The 22,324-nt window shown below is 44.5% G+C and overlaps 1 long non-coding RNA gene across 1 annotated transcript; it reads left to right on the forward strand.

Annotated features, from left to right (window-relative positions):
* The first annotated feature begins 841 nt into the window (after positions 1-841).
* Positions 842-10,008, forward strand: LOC115525322. Its single transcript, XR_003972349.1, has 3 exons — positions 842-1,033; positions 9,208-9,423; positions 9,550-10,008. It is a non-coding gene; the product is annotated as an uncharacterized LOC115525322 (long non-coding RNA).
* Positions 10,009-22,324: the final 12,316 nt, after the last annotated feature.

Consider the following 22,324-nt stretch of genomic DNA (forward strand, 5'->3'; position numbering starts at 1 on the left):
TACATGTTTGTGCTCAGACTTAGTGGGATATCTCAGTTGAGAAATAAAGCAAAGAGGAATTTTCCAGTTAAAAGAAAGAAAAAGTTGGAAGTGAATTCTTCTATCTCTTCTTTTTGTTTTGTTTCAGAGGAAAAATGTTGGTGCCCAGAGAGAGATGTGCTTTGCCCTTGATCACACAGCTGCAGGGCAACTGGCCCAGTGTTCACTACAGCCCCCACTCAAGCACTCAGAGATCTCCTCCTCTGGCCCAGGGCTGCAACTGGGGGCCCTGCCACATGATCCAGCACTACATAGGTGATGAACAACTTTTGTCACTCAGCCATTCGACAAGTATCTATCAGGACAGAGCAGGCACTGCAGCAGCAATGGCAATGAACAGGTGCACAGGGGGAAGCCCACAAGTGACACAGAGTGACTATCACTCTGTGATAAGCCGAGTGTGAAAAAGCACAGAGGAAGGCTGCCTTGCCTAGTCCTGGGTGCTAGGAAAGCATTCCAGAGGAAATGACACCTAAGTGTGTGTGGGGGGGGGGGGGGGGGGGGGGGGGGAGGGGCTGAAGGATGAGTGAAAGTTAGCCAGACACACAAGGGAAAGAAGGGAGTTCTGTATGGAAGGATAGCAGCACAAAGGTGAGGAGAGAAGAAAGGGCAGCTTCCACAAGTTGAGAATGTAAGGAAATGGGATTCAAAGAGAAGGGGGTGGAGAGAAGTGGGACTGGAGAAGAAAGCCGGAGTGGGTACAAAGAGCCTTGTGAGCGAAGTTAAAAATTCACCTGAGTTTACCTTCTATGAACACTCATTACTTGTTGACAATGGGAGGCCATGGAAGGTCTCTCTGATGCAGACTGATACCAAGCACAGGGCCAGGACAGAGCAGGGACACAATAAATATCTACTGACTCTGACTTTAGTGTAGCGATTCATATAGTCAAGGTATGTGCCAAGTGCGTTGGGAGCAAGGAGGTGGGACTGTCTAGGTCTGCTTGAGGGGATGGAAGGGTCACAGAGCCAAGGAAGACCTGGGACTTGAAGGGTGAGTATCTTCTTTAAGCATCCCCTGACAATCTTTGGAATCCATCACAGTTCTGTTGACTTTCCTGCTGTGAAAATTCTGCAAATTCACACCTCTCTCTCTGGGTTTTTAATTTTGTACTAATGATGTGCCTTCAGAGTGTAACGCTTTATTAGCATTCTAAGGGCATATGGCAGAAACCATTCCCTGCTCCCAGTAAACTTCTTCCTTGCCAAAAGAACATCAGTTTTCTTCAAGACAGCAAGGTGTCCAAACCTGGGGGGGTTGAGCCATAATGGGTCTAAGTCTGACATACCTATTCCATTAACATTTGCCAGCCACTCGCTTTCCCAGACTTCCTGGCAGCTAATGTGACACAGTTCTGATTAATAATATTCTGGTCAATTGCACATAAGTGTAAGTCAGCTAGGAAAGCTTCTGAGATATTTTTGTTCCTTCACTGATAAAACAGCATAATCATTCCAGGAAAAGGACACTTTGCCACACCACACCCCTACCCCCAACACCCTTCTTCCTTTAAATACAGTTGTGATGTCTGGAGGTGTGGCAGCCCTCTTGCAGCCATGAGGTAACCAGGAGAAGAATCAATGATCTACCTACCTCTAGAGGATGGAAAAGTCCCTGGCATCTTGATGGCACTATTGAGCTGCCATTCTCACTTTAGACTTCTTACCTCTAGACTTCCTGTAATGTGAGATAAGCAAACATATTTATTACTTAGGCCACTATCAGTCAGATTTTGTGTTACATGTTGCCAAATATATCCTAAATTATATAGTTGTTTTCAGAAAGAGGACACCTTTCTTCTCACCAGAATTATGAAGCTCTAAGACTGTTAACAAAGTGATAGTCAGTGATCAACTAGATACATGAAGATCTAAGATATCGTTTCTCCAACCCCAGAAGCAGAAAACCTTCTTCCTCCAATCCTCTCTTCCCAACAATGACTCTTCCTTGGCTGGGAGGAGATATTTGCTCTTCTGATTTCATGCCTCCAAATATCACCCACTGCTTCATTGCCATTTTCATTTGGCTAGGTCTTTGTTTAAGGTGGTCCCTCTGGAGGGTCTGGCTGCTTAGGAGAGTTGAACTTGTCAAAACTCAGAGTCAGATTCTCCTTGGCAATTGCAAAGGTAGGCTGTCACCAGCCATATCAACAGTCACAGCAGAAAGAGAGCTATTTATTCATCTAAGACCTTCATGACTCACAGTCTAAACATTCTGTGAACCCTCCTCTGGCAAGTCATACCCTGCCCCAGTCTCTGGAGAGAGTGCTTCCCACCCAGAGCCACTTCAACACAACAGACTCTTGGCTTTCAGCTGCTAATCTTTGGGCTGCACAAGTGGTCATATTATTAATGACTCTGAGTCCTATTGCTGTGCCTCTGCCTAACTGTATCCTCTTCAGAATACAACCCACTCCTCATATGACTAGAGTTCAAGTCTCTCCAGCTTTTGGTGACGCCCCCATTTTTAAATACCCCCTTGTTTGTCAGTGTCAATCAGGAATCAAAGAATCTACCATACCCGGGTGGGTCTGCCCACTTCCAAATGTGAAAGAGATGGAAGAAAGGAGCTCTGGCCTTTCAGAATTTTAGGCATGAGTCTTTAATGAGAATTTTTCATCTTTGATTTAAACTTCTACTCAGTCCCAACTTATACAATGAATATGACTATCCCCTTTGGAGTAAGGAAATCCTCAAGTGTTTATGACACAATTCATGGAATGTTTTACTCTTTACCAACTCCTCACATGTGTGGACACAACTGAGTTGCTACTTCCCTCAGGAAGTCTACCCTGATCTCATTAGGTGGTGTTCCATTTAGGAATCCCTGCAACACCTGCTACTTCCTTGATGAGAGAGCTAATCATACTGGCAATCGCCTACTACTCATGTCAGTCACCCCCTGGAATTGCAAGGTCTGTGAAAGCAGGGTCTATCTCATGTCACCACCATATAGAACATTCCCTAACATGTAATAGGTACCTCAGGTAATTAGGTAGTAAGGAGCAAATCAGGTAGAGAGAAGTGACCACCTTCTACAACTTGAAAGACACCAAAACTGGCTTTCAGGCCCCTAAACTTGGAAAGGAGGATGATGGACAGGACTGACCAAGGGGATATTTCTGATGTTCTATCCATCTGCGTTCATGAATATATCAACACCTTGAGGACATGGCCACGTCTTACACTTTTTTCTCCAAAAAAGGGGAGTCTAATCTTCCCTCCCACCTCTAAGTAGTTATCAGTGCATTGCTTGAGGTGTTCTATTTGCATAACAACCCACAAGACCTTGAATAAAATGTTATAAAGACACTGGTACAGACAGGCTTCCTCCAGAGTCCTGGAACAAATGCTGTAGAATATAAATAAATAGGCATCAACAAGGAAGACTTCCCAATGGGCAAAGACACTATTCAATGGAAGGAAAAATTTGAAGTTCCAAGGCTCTGTCCTGAAATGCCATTAATTATCAGTGGATTGGCCATAGATTTGAGAGGGACCCTGTATGGTTCTACTCAAGGGTTCTTTAGCCTAAACTAAAAAATCTTGTCCCCACCTCCCTTGAAACCCCAACACTGGTCAGGGAAGCTCCCCTCAGAAGCAGGTGGCCAAAGGTGGTGGAGGGAAAGAAGGCAAACCAGCCCTTTGCTATGAAACCATAAGAGGGGAGAAATAGCCAGCAAAATTTTCTGGCTACCAGTCAGACCATAAGAGCCTTGCAGGATCCCACCAGGGAAGAAGAAAGCCTATGGAAGAGGAAGTTCAGGAGCCCAGAAAACATGTAACGAGAGAAAGCCAAGGAGTCAGAAATCACTGGTCCAGCCCTCCTGTTTTCTCTTTGACCAACTAGTTAGTTACTTCATATTCCTGGCATCTACATTCATCATCTATAAGATGGAAAAAATAGGTCCTAGGCTTGCTATAGATATTTAAGAGGATTGCATATTCACAGCTCCTGACCCACAGTAAGTGTTCAATACATACAAACATTATTATCGCCCCCTAGGTAGAGGCTAAGAACCAAAGTCAGTTTTACTTCCTGTTACAGTGTGATTCTCCTACCCCACCTGAATGTTTACCCCCAGGCTGGTGTGGCCAGGGAATTCCAGATTTTATCTGGCTGTCTTCCAGTGCTGAATGCACTCCCTGAACCCCATCTCCACCCTCTGTCTTTAACACCTGGCACTCTCACACACCATATACCTTCTTTTTCATAAATTCAGGTCATATATCTCTACCTCGGCTTATCTAGAAACTTCCTTCCTTGGATCTTAACCTTCTCCAGATCCAATCCAGCTTTTCATTTTTTTTACATCCTTATCCCTCCTAACCTCATTGGACTTTGCATCTGGACTCTCTGGCGAATGACTCCAAATAGCCATCATGGACTCTGGCTTGTGCTTATCTGCTAGCTCTCCCGGCTTCCTGCTTCCTGGCTTCCTAACAGCAAGACTTGTCCAGTCTTCACATTCCTAAACCAGACCCACAGCCACCTAATCAGCTGGTTTCCTGGTTGAACAACCAAAGCCCTGGGTTGAGGAAGCTGGCATAGAAATGGTGCCCAGATACACAGAATCTAGGTACACAGAATGCAATGGTCTCACACTGATGTCCATTTATAACTCATTGCTGGAATGGGGCTGTGTCTCTACCCTCAACAAGGCTAACAGCCTCATAAAAAATGGTTATCTGCCTCAGATCAAAGGGCAAGGAAATTGCTCTCTGATAGACAAATACGAATGTGGAAGTGAATCTGAAAACTACCAATTACCCTGACCTGAAAGAGTTTCAACATAAAATGTAGCTCATCTGAAGAACCCAGAACACAAAAATCCCAAACCAGTTTCAGGATGTGATTGAACTAATAAACTTAATAAATTGCTTGAATTGATTAAAGTTGATTAAATTATTGGTTAAGTAAATTCATCTTCTTGGGACCATGATAAAGAGGGGAGGCAAGAAAGTCATTGCACACCCACCATGTGCCAGACATTTTCTCACGTAATCCATACAACACTCTGTAACCCTGACAGTGTTCTCAGGTGAGCTATGAAACTCAGATCAGATTAGTATCATTTAGTCTGAAAGTCACACATCTAGAGGCTGAGTCTGGATTCAAATCCATATCTGTCTCCAAGTCCGGGGCCTCAGCACTCCCATTCCCTGCAACCTAGCCATAAACATGAAAGCTTCACCTTCCAGAGAGCACAGTTACCACACAGACCTCTTGTCTCCCTGTGGCAGCCACTTCCCCCTTCTTCCCACTGAAGACCGCTGAAATCCTGGCCAGCCAGCAAGCAATGGGGCTTTTTCTCTTCTCCAAGCCCTCCCCAACCCATGTACTCCCTACCTGGAAAGAAAGTGTAATAGAGCACAGTGACTAAAATGGATTCCAGAGCCAGGCAGCCTGAGTTCAAATCCTGGCTCCACTGCTTACCAGTCATGTGACTCTGAGCAAGGTATTTAGCTTTTCTGTACTTCAGTGTCCTCATCTAAAATAGTAGCAATAACGGACACTTGGGTGGCTCCCAAGTCGGACTTCGGCTCAGGTCATGATCTCTCGCCTCATGAGTTCAAGCCCCTGGTTGGGCTCTCTGCTGTCAGCACAGAACCCATTTCAGACCCCCTCTCTCCTTCTTTCTCTTTGCCCCTTCCCTGCTTGTGCTCTCTCAAAAATAAATAAGCATTTAAAATAAATAAATCAATGGGGTTCCTGGGTGGCTCAGTCAGTTGGGCGTCTGACTTCGGCTTGGGTCATGATCTCACGGTTTGTGGGTTCAAGCCCCATGTCGGGCTCTGTGCTGACAGCTTGGAGCCTGGAGCCTGCTTTGGATTCTGTGTCTCCTTTCTGCTCATGCTCTGTCTTTCTCTCTCTCTCTCTCTCTCTCTCTCTCTCAAAAATAAACATTAGAAAAAAATGTTTTAAATAAATAAAAATAAAAACAAAACAGTGGCGATAGTAGTGATCTACCCCCCAGGCTGCTGTGAAGACCAGCAGAACTCAGACAAGCGCTGACACATAGGAAATGCTCCATAAGCTCTAGGGACTATTACTAAAAGTCAATTTTACAACACTTTGATGAGGTTTTATTCAATGTCATTGGAAAAATGAAGGAACTGAGGCAGGGAACAGTTATTATCATGCCCACTGTCACATAGCTCATGGGGGCAAGGCTGTGATCAAAAAGAAAGGTCCCCCATTTCCTCATCCAGGGCTCCTCCTGCTCGCTGAACCAAGAGGCAGAAGAAGAGAGAGATTAAGTAAGCTGTTCACGCAAGGGCAACCTCTCCCCGCAGTTTGCGCTGTCATACCGAGCACAATGAAGTCACCACAAACATCCATGTATTTATAAACCTACAACGTTAACCTCTTCACTTAAAAGCCTCTTGGAAACTGGCTGGTCAAAAGCGTTTCAGATTCTGTCAGAGAAACTAGCTCACACTGACATCTTGTCTCCATATGCCTTTAAAACCTGTTCAGAGACCCCTAATCCCTCACCGAGGGACATTCCCCCACACTCCATTCTTCTAAAGTTTCCACCGTTGGGTGTGGATATTCTCTGAAAGCTCTCTCTTTTGAAAAATTCCCGTGCTTTGAGTCACGGCAAAATCTAAGGGAAGTGAATGCTGCCAAAGGTTTCAACATTTACATAAGCTCTTAATCAGCCCTCGGGTTCATTACAGTGTGATGTGTCGATTGCACTGCTGTCCAGGCAAAGGAATGGGGTGTCAGGGTCTGCTGTTTTGACTTAGAGAATGCAGAGGCGCTTTGGAAAATCGTTCTCTGTGTGAGTGGTGGTTGAGCTTTAGGAAACAGGTTCCAGCTTCTCCCTTTTTGTTTTTAATTTTCTTAACTCTTTAACTTTTGGTATTGTTTTATTTATTTTCCGCTTCTCCCCTTTTTAAGAGTTTAATCTTGTGCTGCGTTCTTGTTTCTTCATTTAGTACATATTTATTGGTTTCTTATTAGGAAAGCCATACTAAGGGCCAGAGACACAATAATGAGTAAAACAGATATGATCTCTGGCTTCATGGATCTTATACTCTAGATGAGGCAACAGGTACTAATCAAAATGAAGAGTGGTGTCAGGCTGCATAGCAGGGGAACGTGTGCCTGACCACATCTGGGTCAGGGAAGGCTTCCCTAGTAAATGATGTTTCTTTCACCTGTGACCTGAAGGTTTGGCAGTGGAATCTCCAGGCAGAGTACACAGAAATAGGATAGAGGAAGTGAAGAGAGAGCAGGGAAGATGAAGACAGGAGATGAAGCCCGTGAATTAAACACATCTTTATTCTAGAATAATGGGAAGCCACTGAGAGGTTGTAGCCACCATATCCAAGGGCTCACCATCCTGGCTATTATAAGATATTCTTCCTTGTATTATTTCTCTTTTATTTTGTACCAACTGTGTTAATAGCTATTATTTTTCTAACCTTGTATTTTCTATGTTATTTATGTTGACATATATTATCTCAGTTAATCCTATAAATTGACCCTATAAGAAATGGACTATCATTATACCCTTTTTACAGATAAGAAAAGTGAGGCTTGAAAAGAGCAAATAATTTGCCCAAGGTCACACAGATGAGATGTGACGAGACGAGATGAGACGAGATTAGAATCTGGGTCTCTCTAATTCCAAATCCAAGTTTTTAACAGCAGGAAATATTGCAAGTTCCCTGCAGGCAGGAGCTGAGCCTTTCTGATTTTGCTTGGTTTACTAGTGCCTGGCCCATGATCGGAGCCCATTATAGGTGTGTGGAACTGCTCACTTCTCCCACCTCCCTGCCCGTCCCCCACCTGATCATAGCTGACACCTCTATAACTCGGCATGCCAGGTACACTCGATGTGTACTAGCTCGCTTTCATTGTTATCACAACCTTTGAAGCAGATACTATTCTTTGCATCCTCTCCATTTCGTAGACAAGAAAAGTGAGTTACAGAAAGGTGAATAGCTTGGCAGATGACCCTAGTCATAAGTGGCCCAGCAAGGATTCCAACCCAGGCAGGCTGGGGTATGCCAGCTGTGACCACTAGATGCTACTATTTCTCCTGCTCTCCCACCACGTGGGCCTTCTTGACGCTTCTTGGAAAACATGCATTCTTCCACCTCCAGCCTTCACAGATGCCAATATCTTCCTATACTCTCTCCTACCGCACAGCCTAACTTCATCTTCCCTTGGTCTGTCCTGTCCATCCTCCAGGACTCTTGGTCAGGGTCTGGTGGCCTTGCTGCTCTTGTCCCTGATGGCCCTCACTTGTCCCTCCCAGCTCTCACCACATAAACCAAGTATGTCAACTGCTGGTTCACCTGTCTGTCTCCCACACTGGGCGGGGCCTGCATTGCTGAGTCCTTGCTGCAGCCACAATGCTTGGAACTTGGCAGGAGCTCTATCCTTACTATGAAATGAGCAGATAAACACATAAGTCAGTGAGTGAATGCTGAATAATTCTTTTCTGGACCCCGTTGTGCTTGGCAACTACCACGTCTCATTCCATGCTGTTGAGTGAATAACTGAGTGTATAGTTTCATTCCAGAATTTATTTTTTCCTTTGGCTTCTCCCCCACCCCCCACTTTTCTCCCTGTTTAAAAATCCCAAAAAGACATGACAGAAGCACAAAGATCAAGGATCAGGCAGTTGGTTTACCAGAATAGTAAAGAAAAGAGAGAACCTGGAATTTTTCCTCCAGCTTCAATGTAGAAAAAATGTCTATATCCCGAGGTCTGTCCTAGACTCTGGAGCACTGCTCTTGCTGTCCTCTTGTACCTCCCCAAACAGTAGGCCTAAGGGCTCTGCCTGGAGGGCTGGAGGCCCTGCAAAGAGCGAGGAAGCTGACTGAGCTGTGATTGTTCCTGAGCTGTGGGGACAGTGGCTGTTCTGGGCACTTCAGGAAGTACTTGCTCTAAGAGGCCCTTCCAGCTATTGTCTTTGGGGCCAGGACTGTTGGGCTAGCCCCGGGACAGGGTGCCCCCTCCAAGCCAAAGGTCTGCCTAGGGCTCAGGGGGCAGGAAGGTAAAACAGGGTCAGTACTCAACCAGGAAGGGGCCTTGGGCTCAAGCTTCTCTTTTCTTTAGGCCATTAGCGCCAGGTGCCTCTGCACTTATTTGTCTCCTCTGGCCATGCACGTATTGATTAAAGATAAGCCAGTCTCTCCGGGTGATAGGTGGCCGGACCAGCGAGAACTAGCTGGTGCCCTGGAAGGCACGTGGACTTTGGAGTGGAGGCCCGAGGCTTGAACGCTGGCTCTGCCCCTCCCTCTGCCCTGGGACACTTCTGAATCTCCTCTTCCTCTTCCTCTGCCTTGATTCACAAGAAGAGATATAATCACCAGCTTGAGAGGCCATGAGGATGAGCCGAATAAGATTGATGAACCTGTCAGGTACACAATAGCAGTGGGAAAAGCCTGGTTTCCTTCCTTCTCTCGAGCAGCTGGACGAGGGAGGGCGGCGTGGGGATGTGGTCGGGTGGCAGATGTCACGTCTCACTGCATTTCTGCCTGTCACAGGCTGCTGGCCTGGGCGCTGAGCCCGCTCCCGCCTGAATTCTCCCGACAGCTGCCCTGCTTCTCCACTTGGACTTGCCGGGGCTCCCGTTGGAACCAAGAAAAGCCTCTGCTCTGCTCCAGTCACACACAAAAAAATAGCAAGAATGATGCAATATGTGTCTCTCATGGCCACCAGCCACGGAGAAGGTCCAGGCATCCAGATCCCTACCCCAAACTCACGCCAGCATTGCAAATCAATGCCCTCTTGTTCCCATGAATCCTGGGTAACTCCCACCACTCTACCCGGCAGCAGCTCTGTCACCCCCTTATCTCGTGACAAAGGCCACCAACCTAGCCACTGAGGCACAAAATTGGCCGGGTGCAGAGAAAGAGTTTCTAAGTACCTAATCCCTGTAACCTGACCTTTAATTCTAATAACAGTGACATTTATTAAAGATTATGTGCCTGGCACTGTTCTGAGCTCTTCATATTAACTCATTTCATCTTTACCAACGTATTTTGAGGTAGGCACAGTTTATATCACCATTTTACAGGAGGAGAAACGGAGTCTCAGGGGGAGTGATGTCAGCATTATGGCAGCATGAGACATTCCTCCATTCTCTCCCCTTTTAACAATGAATTAAACATCCATCCATGAAGATGTCTCAGAGTGAGTTGTAGGAACCAGTACCATATGTCAAGGGACCCAGGAGGCCTCTCACCCAGCTGTGCATCCAAAAATAGGCAGACAGATCTCTTGGTAAGGGCTGTGGGTTCTGAGTCTCAGAGACTTCAGTGGCTGGCCCACGACCAAAGACTTGACACGTTGCAGGTGAGATGTGAACCCATTTCTGCAGCTGCCAAGTCTAGTGTTTTCTGTGTTCCCACCAGGGCACTGATTCCCAAACCAAACAAAACTGGACTCTCTCAGAGCAACACTGAAGAACAGAATTTGCCCCAGCAACTCTAACTTGTAAAGCCCCAAACTGAGTTTGAGGAGCAACGCAGGAGCTTAGGTATTCTTCGAAGAGAGAAAAGGCAGGAAGCATGATGCCGTCAGCCCTCTTTCTGCCCTGAGCCAGGAGTGTGATCCTGGATCCACCACTGTCCCTCTCTGGTCTTCAGGACCCTCGCCTACAAAAGGAGCAGATAAAATTAATTTGGCTTCAGACAAGGTCCCTCCCAATGCTGGCATTCCAGTATCCCATGAAACAGCTCCCATTTATTAAGCGTTTCCTTGGTGCCAGTTACTGGACTGAGTACTTTATGTAATCACAAAACCATCACAGCTATTTTCCAGGCTCTGCTGTGAGTACTCTCCCCTGTCCTATCTCATTTAATCCTCAGAACAACCCTAAGAGACAGGTATTACTCCCTGACCCCCCTTCCAGGAAGCTGAAACTCAGAACAGTGATACAAATTCATCCAAACTCACCCAGTCTGGAAGTGACGTCGGTGGGATCTGAACTCAGCCCGTCTGCCTCCAAAACCCATGTTTTTCATCACCAGACATGTTAACAGCACCTCCTCCACCTCAGGCAGGGACAGGTGCCAGGAACAGGCGCTATTGTTTTTTTGCTTATCCCGCTGCCTGTCCATCTGCAGTTGCTATTTTCCCATTGCAATCATCAATCACGGCGTGACTTAAATGGGTCAGGGAGAGGGTCCCGCAGCTGCCCGTGTGTGGCTGCAGCAGTCCGCTGCCCACAGTCCTTCCTGTTGGCTCCATGGGGACATCTGCGGAAAGCCCTTTTTTTGAAAATAAACGGATCCCGTCGGGGGAGGGGTCCCTCTTATATATTTGGTCACAGCCTCAAGGCTAAACTGGTGGCCTGGCAGCCCTGAGGATTTTCTCTGAGTGCCAAGTGTGGGTGAACAGGTTGGGAAACTTGAGAACAGCACAGACGTCGGGGAAAATTCCACCTGCGGTTGCCTATGGCGGAAGGGCTGTGTGGCCCAGCGTCTCTTCTCCCCAGGATAACTTGCAAGCTGCCGCCTTCCTTCTCCCCGCAAACTAAGGGAGCAAAGAAACTCTAGGCAGCGGCCCAGGCCTGAGAGAGAGCTGGCTTCTGCAGGAAGAAGGAAGGGAGGGTGCAGAGGCCCAGTGCCGTTCCTCTAGGGGCAGTAGGTCATTCAGAAGTCACTGACCTGCAGGCAGGGGCAGATCTCTCTCGCTTGGGCACAAATCCCACTAATCCCCTGGGCTGTACTGCCCCAGCTGCCTGTAGACAGGAGCCAAGATGGGGTTCCTCCCAGTCAGAGGAAAGGTATCTGGCATGACTTCATCAGGAGAGCCGCTGAGGTGCCGATCCCAGAGGAACCATCCAGAAGCCAGCAGAATTTGAACTGAAGAAACTTCCAGTAAGAACGCCTTCCTGTGAGGTCACACACTACCAAGTTCACCACGTCGCACTAACTGTACTTCACTCCTTGAAAACATTTTCTAACATTCATTTCGAGCTTTTTTTCCCCTTATTCTGTCACAATTAAAATTTATTTATTTATTTTAAAAAATTTTTAACATGTTTTCATTTTTGAGACACAGAGAGAGACAGAGCGTGAATGGGGGAGGGGCAGAAAGGGAGACACAGAATCCAAAGCAGGCTCCAGGCTCTGAACTGTCAGCACAGAGCCCAATGAAGGGCTTGAACTCATGGACCATGAGATCATGGCCTGAGCCGAAGTCAGATGCTCAACTGAATGAGCCACCCAGGTGACCCTCACAATTAAAATTCAAAACAAACAAACAAGCAGTCATTTCTGGAAGAAAACCACTTGAGCAAACAGTGTGGACATGGCAAGAATTCTATTTCTTGCCCCCTGGGAGGACAAGTCTGGACCCCAGACTGTGCATTTTGACTGCACTGGTCACCAAGGGCTTGCTCTGCTGCAACCACAGGTACCTGGATAGCATTTGGTGCATGTTCATTGGTCTCCAGTCCTGCCCATGCAATTTCATTCCTGGGCCCCAGAGAGAGACAGCAGGCTTTGGGGTCACAAGGAACTGATTCCAAATTCCACCTCCACTATTTTATTTCTCCATGATCCTAAACAAGTCACCTACAGTTCGTGAGACTTGGTTTTCCCATCTGCAAAGTGGGGCTAGTGCTATCTATCTTGAAAAATCATTATAAGGCTGAAAAGAGATAAATGTCTGCAGAAAGCAGCTGGCACATTGTAGGCACTGTATAAAGTTCATTCTTTCCCCCTTATTTCTCACACCAGGCAAAGGAAATACTATTAATAAAAGACTTGAAAAGAAAAGAAAAAAGGAAGGAAGGAAATAAAGGAAAGAAGAAAAGCCTTGCAGCCCAAGCCACAGTCCAGTCAAGATTTACTGTGATTCCACCTTCATTTCCTAAGCTCACTGCCTCTGCCCTACACCCCCACATGCTGATCCCTGTGCCAAGAAAATGTCTGAAAGTCTTCTCCCCTTTGTCTGTCAGGACGTCTCTTAGTTGATACAGGGAGAAGGCTGGGGGGTCTACACTGTCAAGTCCCTCCAAATGCTTCCAGCTCCATCAGATGTCTCCCTGACTGGGGCTCTGCAGGAATGCCCCCTCTCCCAGATGCCACAGCAATATCTATCAGGATCCCTCTTGGGAGGACCATTTCACATTCCTTCAGAGAGAATCCCGCCTATTTCTGCCCAACCCCACACCCCATCTCAAGAAAAGCTTTATCACCACAAAGAATGATGTTCTTTTAGCAAAAACTGATTAAGACTTCAGGATCTGAAGCAGCCTCAGTTTGAATCTTGGCTCTGTCCCTTACCTGCGTGACTTCAGCCAGGTTACCTAACCACACAAGCAGAATCACGTTATCTATAGGATGAGGATACTATGGTGCGTGCCTCACAGGGCTACAACAAAGACTCATTAAGATTATTTATTTAAAATAATTAGCACACAATAAATAAATAAATAAATAAATAAATAAATAAATACCTAGTTTGGCACACAGTAAAGGCACAGTATACAATTGTATTTTTATGACCTGGCCATTAAAAATTTATAGGCCATCTGCATGCCTAAAATTCCAATTTTTGCAACTTTAATAAAAAAAAAAACAAAACAAAGGGGGAAGGACAGGATAAAAACATTTAGAAAGGTAAATTTTCTAAGAATTTTTTAAAGAGAAGAGAAGCATGTGGAATGGTCAGGCTTTAGGCACTATACATACATTCTCACTCAACTCTCATACCTTCTGGAGTAAACTGGAGGTTTAAACTCCAGAGAAATAGTTGGGAACAGACTATCTGAGTCTGAACTCTGACTTGGCCACTTGGCTGCATGATCTGAGGTGAGTGGCTTGCCCTTTCTGGGCCAATTTGTTTATCTAGTAAAATGAGAATCGTGATACCTGTAAGGTAGTCGTGAGGATTAAGTGAGTTGATATATGCAAAACAGTAAGAAGGGTGTTATGCACACAGTAGACACTCAGTACGTACGGCTGCTGTAACCTTTTACAGAGCCTGAAACCGAGGTTCAAGAAGGTTAATTAATTCATGCAAGCTCACATGTTAGTAAGTGGCAGGAGCAGAATTCAAATCCAAGTCCTACTGATTCTGGAGCCAGTGGAGTATTCATCCCACTACTCTTTATCACATACCTGGTAGGAAACTAGTTAGGACTTTCTCTAGGCAGAAAAGATAGGGCCACAGAAAGTGGAGCTTGGGTGTTACAGACCGTGATGCTTTATTTCTGGCAGAAGTAACAAAGAAAGAAAAAGGGAACTGGTTTGAGGAGAAAGAGGGTCAATTATACTATGACATCAGAAGTTAACTCTGCAAATAAAACAAAAAACAAAAAAACAATGTTTTAGGCCGTACTGCCACCTGTAAGTACAGCCCACATTCCAATCAGTTTGAAAAAGCCCTTGTGGGAAAGTTCCAGACACTTTAAATTCTGATGAGAGGAGGGGAGCCCTGGTGGCTGGTTTTCCTGTGCACGGACCCTTCCTTGGGTCCAGTCCTCAGGGAGGCATCGTTCCAAAGCACTGAACCAAATATGCTCTGCCTTTCTGCCAGGCCCAATGCCCACAGTTAACAGAACATGAAATCCTGGTGAAGGGCCCAGCTGGGAGGGCTGGGGGGCTGGGCAGGGTGGGGCATTCAGGGACTCCATGCGACTGTCATTGGCTGTGGGATTAGCAGTGATTTATTTTCCTTTATAGTGTTTGCTTGAGCATTGAGCATATATTGCTTTGGTGATTAGAAAAGCAATTGTCGAAACAAAACCGGTAAAAAACCACATGTGGTCATCTCGGGGTTGTGGGATTACTGGTGATTTGTGTTTCTGCTTCTTTCCTTTGTGTGTTTTCTGTTTTACTTTGTTTTCTGCTTTGAACGTGTAATGCTTGAGGATTTAAAAGAAAAAGGAATAAGCGTTATTAAAACTCAAACAAGAATGATTTCACGTGAGTGTGAACTCCAACCACCTAGGCCTCTCGGGCTCCTGTCACAACGTGCTGAAGGTGGAATTAGGTAATGTCCTCCCTCAGAGAAGAGAAAAACCTGCCAGTAGGGGATGGCTGCTCTCCCAAGGTATAGAGCACAGTAGTATCTCACTCCACCAGCACTACCGCATTGAGCAGTGAGTGCATCTTCTTGGTGCTGTTCAATGGACTGGTCGGATTCTTTTTTACCAAATGGAAAAAAAAATGTGTTGCCACCTGATCGAAATTCATGTTGTGTCAATTAGCTCCATTCTTCAAACTGGGAAGGAAATGTTCAAAGTTCCCTAGAGAAACCTTTGAGGGCTGTTGATTCAAATGCAAATATATATGAGCTCCTTGGGGATATAACCTCTGCCAGGAAAGAAGAGAACGGGCCAAAGTCAATGCTCTTGTTTTTTGTGTGTGTTTCCTCTCTGGAAAGAAAGAAAAAGAGGGGAAGGGAAAAGGACAGAGAGAGATGGAGGGGTGCGGAGAAAGAAAAAGAGATGGAAGGAAATAAAGGAAGGAGGGAAGGAAAGAAAAGAAGGAAGGGAGGGAGGAAGGAACGGAGAAAGAGGAAAGGGAAGGGAGGGAGGAGGTGAGGAAGAAAGGAAGGAGGGAAGGGGGAGAGAGAGGAAGGGAGGGAGGAAGAGAAAGTATACAAAGAGAATGTACGGGAAGGAAGAGGGAAAGGGAAAGGGTGAGTTTAGAAACATCAGGGAGAGGGAGCAGTGTTGACAATTAGAAGGCAATGGTAATATTTAGAACAAAAGGGACCTAAAAAGTGATTTTTTCCACCCCTGTCATTTTCCAGATGAGAAAGCTGGGCCCAGAGAATTCAGTAATTTGCCCATTTCAAACAGTTACATGATGATAGAAGCAAGATTACAAGCCAGATCTCCCAATTCCAGACCTGGCTCACTTTCAATTCAACTCTGCGCACTCTGCCTTCAGGTGCAGTGAGGGATGTGTGACCTACCCAGCCTATTACAAAGGCCTTGACATTTCGAGGATTAAACATTTGGATGATGCCTTGGGAGTATTCCTTCAAAGACGGTTCTCTCAAAAAGAGGTGGATCAAAGAAGACTGGTGGAAAGAGGGGTCTGTATCCTTTAGGGTACTTTCAACTGCCAGCAACAGAGAATCTGAGTCAAAGTGGCTTAAGCAATAAAGGGGATTTTGTTGCAAGCACCACAGTATGGCCACCTACAGGGAGGTTTGTTCCCAGCAGCTAAATTAAATCACCCAAGTTTGAGTTTCTCTCCAGCTTCATGCTCTCCCTTCATGGTGCTCTTCAGCACCATCTTTCTCGTATAGCTCACTCTCCTTGTGGCCCTAACCCAGAAACTCTCAGACCAGGTCCCTTCCCTTCCCTGCCCTACCCTGGACCTCAATTCCCTCAGTTGATGGGACTGATCACTGAATGAGCTCAAAGTGCCCTTGCACCTCTAACAGATTTTCTCAAGAAGTGGACCATGGACGATTTGCATTAGAATAGTCACTTAGACTGTCTGTGAAACCAACCATATAGCTCCTACACTCTAACCCAATGCCAATAAATCATAATATCTGAGGAACACGGGGGTCTGTGGTGTCAACAAGCTTGCCCAGAATATCCTTGTGCCCATTGAAGTTTGATAAATATTTGTTCCCAAGAGAACCTAGAACAGGGAGTAAACTATAGCTGCTGAGCCAAATTCTGCCTGAGAGTTAAGAATGGTTTTTACATTTTCAAAGGGTTGTCTTTTAAAAAAATTCACACAAAGAAGAATATGAAACAGACCTTCCATGGCTCTGAAAGGCTAAAATATTTACTACCTGGCTCATGACACAAAAACGTTGCCAGCCCCTGGCCTAGAATAATGAGGTCATTGGATGGTGGAAAGAAAGGTAGGGGGTGGATCTGAACAGCTTATAGGGCTGATGGGGCCAAGAATTCCTGGGAGCAGGAGTTCTCAATGTTCCATCAGTTCCATGGAGAATTGAACAAGTAAAAAATAAAATATGCTCAAGTTCTGGAATTCAGTTTAAGAAATATCTTCTCCAGGAAACCTCCTGGAGTCTCTAGTTGGGCCACCCAATGTCTAATATTGACCTAAGGGCCAGGAAGGGTCACAATAAAGGCTTAGGAAGGACAGTATGTAACCTCTTGGCTCTGACAGCCACCAATCAGCTGTCTTCTATACCATGGGGAACATTTTGGAGCTAGCTTGTGTGACTCCTTTCTATGCCTTACTTCCAACCACTGAGCAAACACTAATCAGCTAAGGATAGGGTACTCAGATGGCACACACAAAGATTAACTGGAAAGAGCATCATGAAGGAGGTGCTCAGAAATGTGGGCAGGCAGGGCAAGAGAATGTGAGAGGGTAGTGACATACCAGGGACCAGCCTTGGAGGGAGACTGTCACCACCATGGAAGGGACAAGAGGAGAAAATGGTATAACCAGATGATGCTGAGAGCAATCACCAGCAGTAATGGTGGAAAAGGAGTCATCAAACAGAAACCATGGCCAAAAGAGACCTGGCTATGAATAGGGAGGAACAACCTGTTTCTCTTCCAACCCTCCAATCTCTGTCCTGCCAGCCCTTACGGTACATGGAATCCAATGAGAGGCCAGATGGCAAGAGACCAGGGATCCTGCAACAAAGGTCACCTCCCAAGTACAGCCCAGGGCAGAGCAAAGCAGGAACGAGTGTGAGTCAGCCCAGGGGATAACCAGCACAACAGCTGACACGGCACGGTACCCAAAGCATGGGACACAGAGTATGCATCTGGGACATGCACAAGATGCAGTTGTTGCTTTAAACCGAACTACACTGAATGGGGAAATTGGTTTCAAGCAAAACACTGTGTGCTTAAAGCAACTGGACCCCGGACCTCAAGGTTTCCATTTTCAGTTTATCTGGACACATGAGTCATTAGATTTCACTGACCTCTCGGGGCTTGAGTCACACACGTGAGGAGATGGGTTACTGGTGCACAGAGAGTTTCAAGATGTAATTACATCCTTCACTTCGGCAGGGTGTCTAGACTAGATTGTGAGAGCTGGGGGGTGGAGGGGGAGAAAAGACAACAGCTTTCTGTGGTCCTCGAACAAGTGGGGATTTCTGGCAGAGGCCTTTTCCCAGAATACACAGGAGCAAATCCCAGAAGCAGCAGCAGCTTTGCTGCTGGGCCTCAAGGATGAATACAGAAAGGAAAAAGAGGCACTCACATATAAGTCTCAATAGGAAAGAGAGTCCAGTCAAGCGCTGGCAGCAGAAATACAAAGGGATCCTGCTGGTGCTCTCCAGGAAAAGTTTTAGATGCCCTCTTCTTGGCAATAGTAATAATAATATTTTGCATTTATCACACATTTATTATGCACTGGACACTGTATTAAGCATCTTTGCTTAGACTTTGCTTCCTTTAATCTCCGCAACCACCTTATAAAGTGAGTGATAACCCTGTTTTTAAAAGAGCAAAATGATGCTTTAGTAAGGCAAAGAAAACATGGTGTTAGCTACAAGTGATTGAATGTGCATTATGTGCCTGGCACTGTCACAGGTGCTCATACATAGCTGGGCTATGAATCACAGCAGTTGTCAAAATGAGGTTTGTGGAACTCCAGATCCCCAAGACAGGGGATCCACAAGGTCAAAACAATATTCATAGTAGCATATCTTTGATGAAGCAGAATAATTACTATTTTTGTTAAGTCTCAGCCCTTGAGCATATGTCTTTTTTCAGACTCTGCGTGCGGAGATCGGAAGATGGCATAAGACACTTGTACACGTGTGCAGTTACCATGGTTGTCTCTAGGAAAGGCACCTGCTCATTTGCTATAATTGCAATCCAAACTAGACTTTTTTCATGGATTACCATTTGTACTTGAAAGAACAAATGGAAAACCATGGGCATTCAAACTTGAGTCATTGACAGCCACGTTCTCAAAAATTAAGTAGATGAGCCTGGGATGTAAAGGAAAACAACTGACAGTATTTGTTGCCAGTAGTAACATTTGACGTGGAAATTAGGATTTTGGAAAATATGTCTGCCATCATCAACTTGCCAGCTTCTTAATACCTAAAGCCTTTTCTGATGAGATGTGTGGGGGGCATTAATAAAAGTGATATTTTGATATATAAAACATATGTCAACACCTAGATGATCTGCATAATTCAGTGAATCAATATTTTCCAAATGCTCAATATGTCATGTTTCAAAATCGCACACAGGCAAAACACTGATTCAAGTGCAAAATAGCTAATGGATTTTAAGGTAACATACTATGAAAATTTCATTGATATGGTTTCAGATTCCACATTACAACTAACTTTTAAGACATTGACAGTCAAGTTTTGATTTAGTATAAAAAAAAAAGTCTATTAAAGTACCTTTCCCTTTTATAAGTACATATCTACAAGAGGCTATTTTTTTCTTATACTGCAAGTAAAATGACATATGGCAACACACTGGATGCAGAAGAGGTTATGAGATTCTGTCTTCCATTAAGTCACACATTAAAGAGATTTGTAAAAATGTCACTTTTCTCACTGAAATTTTTTTTGGAAAATATAATTATTTACCACAAAAAATGTTAATTAACTCGTAATCAGTTCATTATTGTTATTTTAAAATAAATTAGTAGGCAAATTATTTTTCAATTTCTCAGTTATAATTTCTAATACAATAAATATTAACATATATAACCCACATTTAAAAATAAAACATACGGGTGCCTGGATGACTCGGTCAGTTAAGCATCCTACTCTTGATTTCGGCTCGGGTCATAATCTCACAGTTCATGAGTTCAGGCCCTGCGTCAGGCTCTGTGCTGACAGTGTGGAGCCTGCTTGGGATTTTCTCTCTCCCTCTGTCTCTGTCCCTCTCCCTCTCTCTCCCTCAAAATAAATAAATAAACTTAAAAAAATAAAAACATAAAAAGGTTCTTTGGGGCCCTCAATAATTATTAAGAGTGCAAAAGGGTCCTGAAGCCAAAGTGTTTGAGAAATACTATTATATAAGAATCTTACCACTGAAATGAGATCCCAGAGGTAAGAGCTTTTCAGGAGCTTAGAAAAATGTATGAGACCCAGGTAGAAAAAAGTTTTGGCTCCAAATCTACAAAAGAAAACAATAAATGTAAAAAACAATAAACACTTAATTAAACGTCTACAAAATGTACCAACATGCCAGCTTTGTTCATGGTTAAATTTAGCATTCATAAGGATTCCATTCCACCAAATACAACTTACAGGTTCAGTTTTCTCATGACACAAATTCCCCTATTTATAGTGTACAAAGTAATTATTGGGAACTCATAGCCAATCATAAATTAAATGAGTAACACAGAGCCAAATAATTTCTAAAGCACAAATATAAAAACCCTACAAAGATTATTAAAACAAAAGGTGTACTTAATGTGGAATATGGGTGCAGGTGGAATATTTGATATTCTGTGTGGTGGGGACTCCAAAAGTCAAAATTTGTGGGGCTCATGAAGGTCCTGCTTTAAACACAGCATCACATTGCCTGTAAATTATATGCCATCTGAAACATTTTGGTGAAAGGAGATATCTTCACCAGGTAAAGGATATGTCTTCATCAGGACAGGGAGAGAGACACATAATGAAAACACAAGAAACTGGTCAGCAGAGGAGCAAAATCACAGAGAAAAGAGAGATCACGTGCTCTGTTGCTTGGTTCTGAGCAATGGCACATCTGGCAAGACCTCTGAATTCTGGGCAGGGGTTTCCACTGCCCTCACACCCAGACTTCCATCATTAGGTGTGAACAAGGTGGGGCTGATGGCTTAGCAGAACCCTGAGCATCTCGCCAGAAAAAGAGAAAGTCTGAAAGCAAAGGCTGGGGGGGTGGGGGGGAGGGTGCACTTCCTAAAGGGTAGCCATTTTGAGGCAGAAAGTCACCCAATGATGATCCCCACTTCTGTTCCACCAGGCCCTTGCCCCCTCACTGGTAACTAAGAATTATATTCCCTTGTCAAGGAGTGGTGCCCAGTACTGCAGAGATGTCTCTTGACTTCATTCCCTTAAAAAGTGTCTTCCTCACCTTCCCGTCATGCTCAGCCTCACTGACTGGAGCAAGACCGGAGAGGCCCTTCATCCATCTTTGAGATATCATGACTCTGAGACAATACAGTTGCCTCTTAACAGGTATCTCCAGTGATGGGATTTCCTGTAATATTACAAGTAACTTATTTTCTTCCTCAGTTGATTTCTCTATAGTTTCTGCTATAAATGCATTGACTTTAATATTTTTTTTATTTTAAGTAAAGTAACTGCCTTATAATAGGTCTTTGATAGAGAGCAATCACTATTACTTGGCAATTCATCAGAGAGTATCCTAACATTTCCTGCATTGAAATCAGGAGCTTTCCGCGCTGTCGAGAGACTGACTTCCATTTTCTGGAGCTGCGTAGTTTAATAAGAAAGTAAAATAAAAATAGAAAAATGTAAAAAATAGGACTATAAAACATACAATGCATTTGAAATGCTAGAGGCGCCTGGGTGGCTCAGTTGGTTAAACATCCAATTTCGGCTCAGATCATGATCTTGTGGTTCATGAGTTTGAGCCCAACGTCAGGCTCTGTGCTGACAGCTCGGAGCCTGGAGCCTGCTTCGGATTCTGTGTCTCCCTGTCTCTCTTTTCCTCCCTCACTCATGCTTTGTTTCTCTCTGTCTCTCAAAAATAAATAAACATCAAAAAAAATTTTTTTAAACAAGTCTAAAGTTGGGTCAAATTGTCAACTTCCCAACAAGAGTAAAAAGGTCATATATATATATATATATATATATATATATATATATATATATATTGCTGTGACTTTTCATCCTTATAACAAACATGTAACATACTAAATGACAAACATGTAACATACTAAATGAATTACTGATACTTTTAATTTTTTTAAATGTTTATTTTTGATAGAAAGAGTATGTGCTTGTGCATAGTGGGGTGAGGGCACAGGAGGGGCCCGGGGAGGAGGAGAGGGAGGACCAGAGAGAGAGGGGAACAGAGGATCTGAAGTTTGCTCTGTACTGACAGCAGAGAGCCCAATGCAGGGCTCAAACTCACAAACCATGAGATCAGGACCTGAGCCAAAGTCAAATGCTTAACCAACTGAGCCACCCAGGTGTCCCAAATTACTGATACTTTTTAAATATCAAGTTTTTTCAAGTGTTAACAAAAATACACTCTCCACTGTAAATTAATGTTTTTTCTTTATCTTCCAACTTGCACACACCCTGGAGATCTGCATCTATTCTCCAAACCTACTCTTTTGCTTTCTGTCCAATCCTTTTGAGCAGGGATACCACCCCCTGCTCCACCTCCCCTCCCCAGAAGGCTAGCAT

Source organism: Lynx canadensis, chromosome D1 (genome assembly GCF_007474595.2).
Source record: "Lynx canadensis isolate LIC74 chromosome D1, mLynCan4.pri.v2, whole genome shotgun sequence".
NCBI classification, from domain to species: Eukaryota; Metazoa; Chordata; class Mammalia; order Carnivora; family Felidae; genus Lynx; species Lynx canadensis.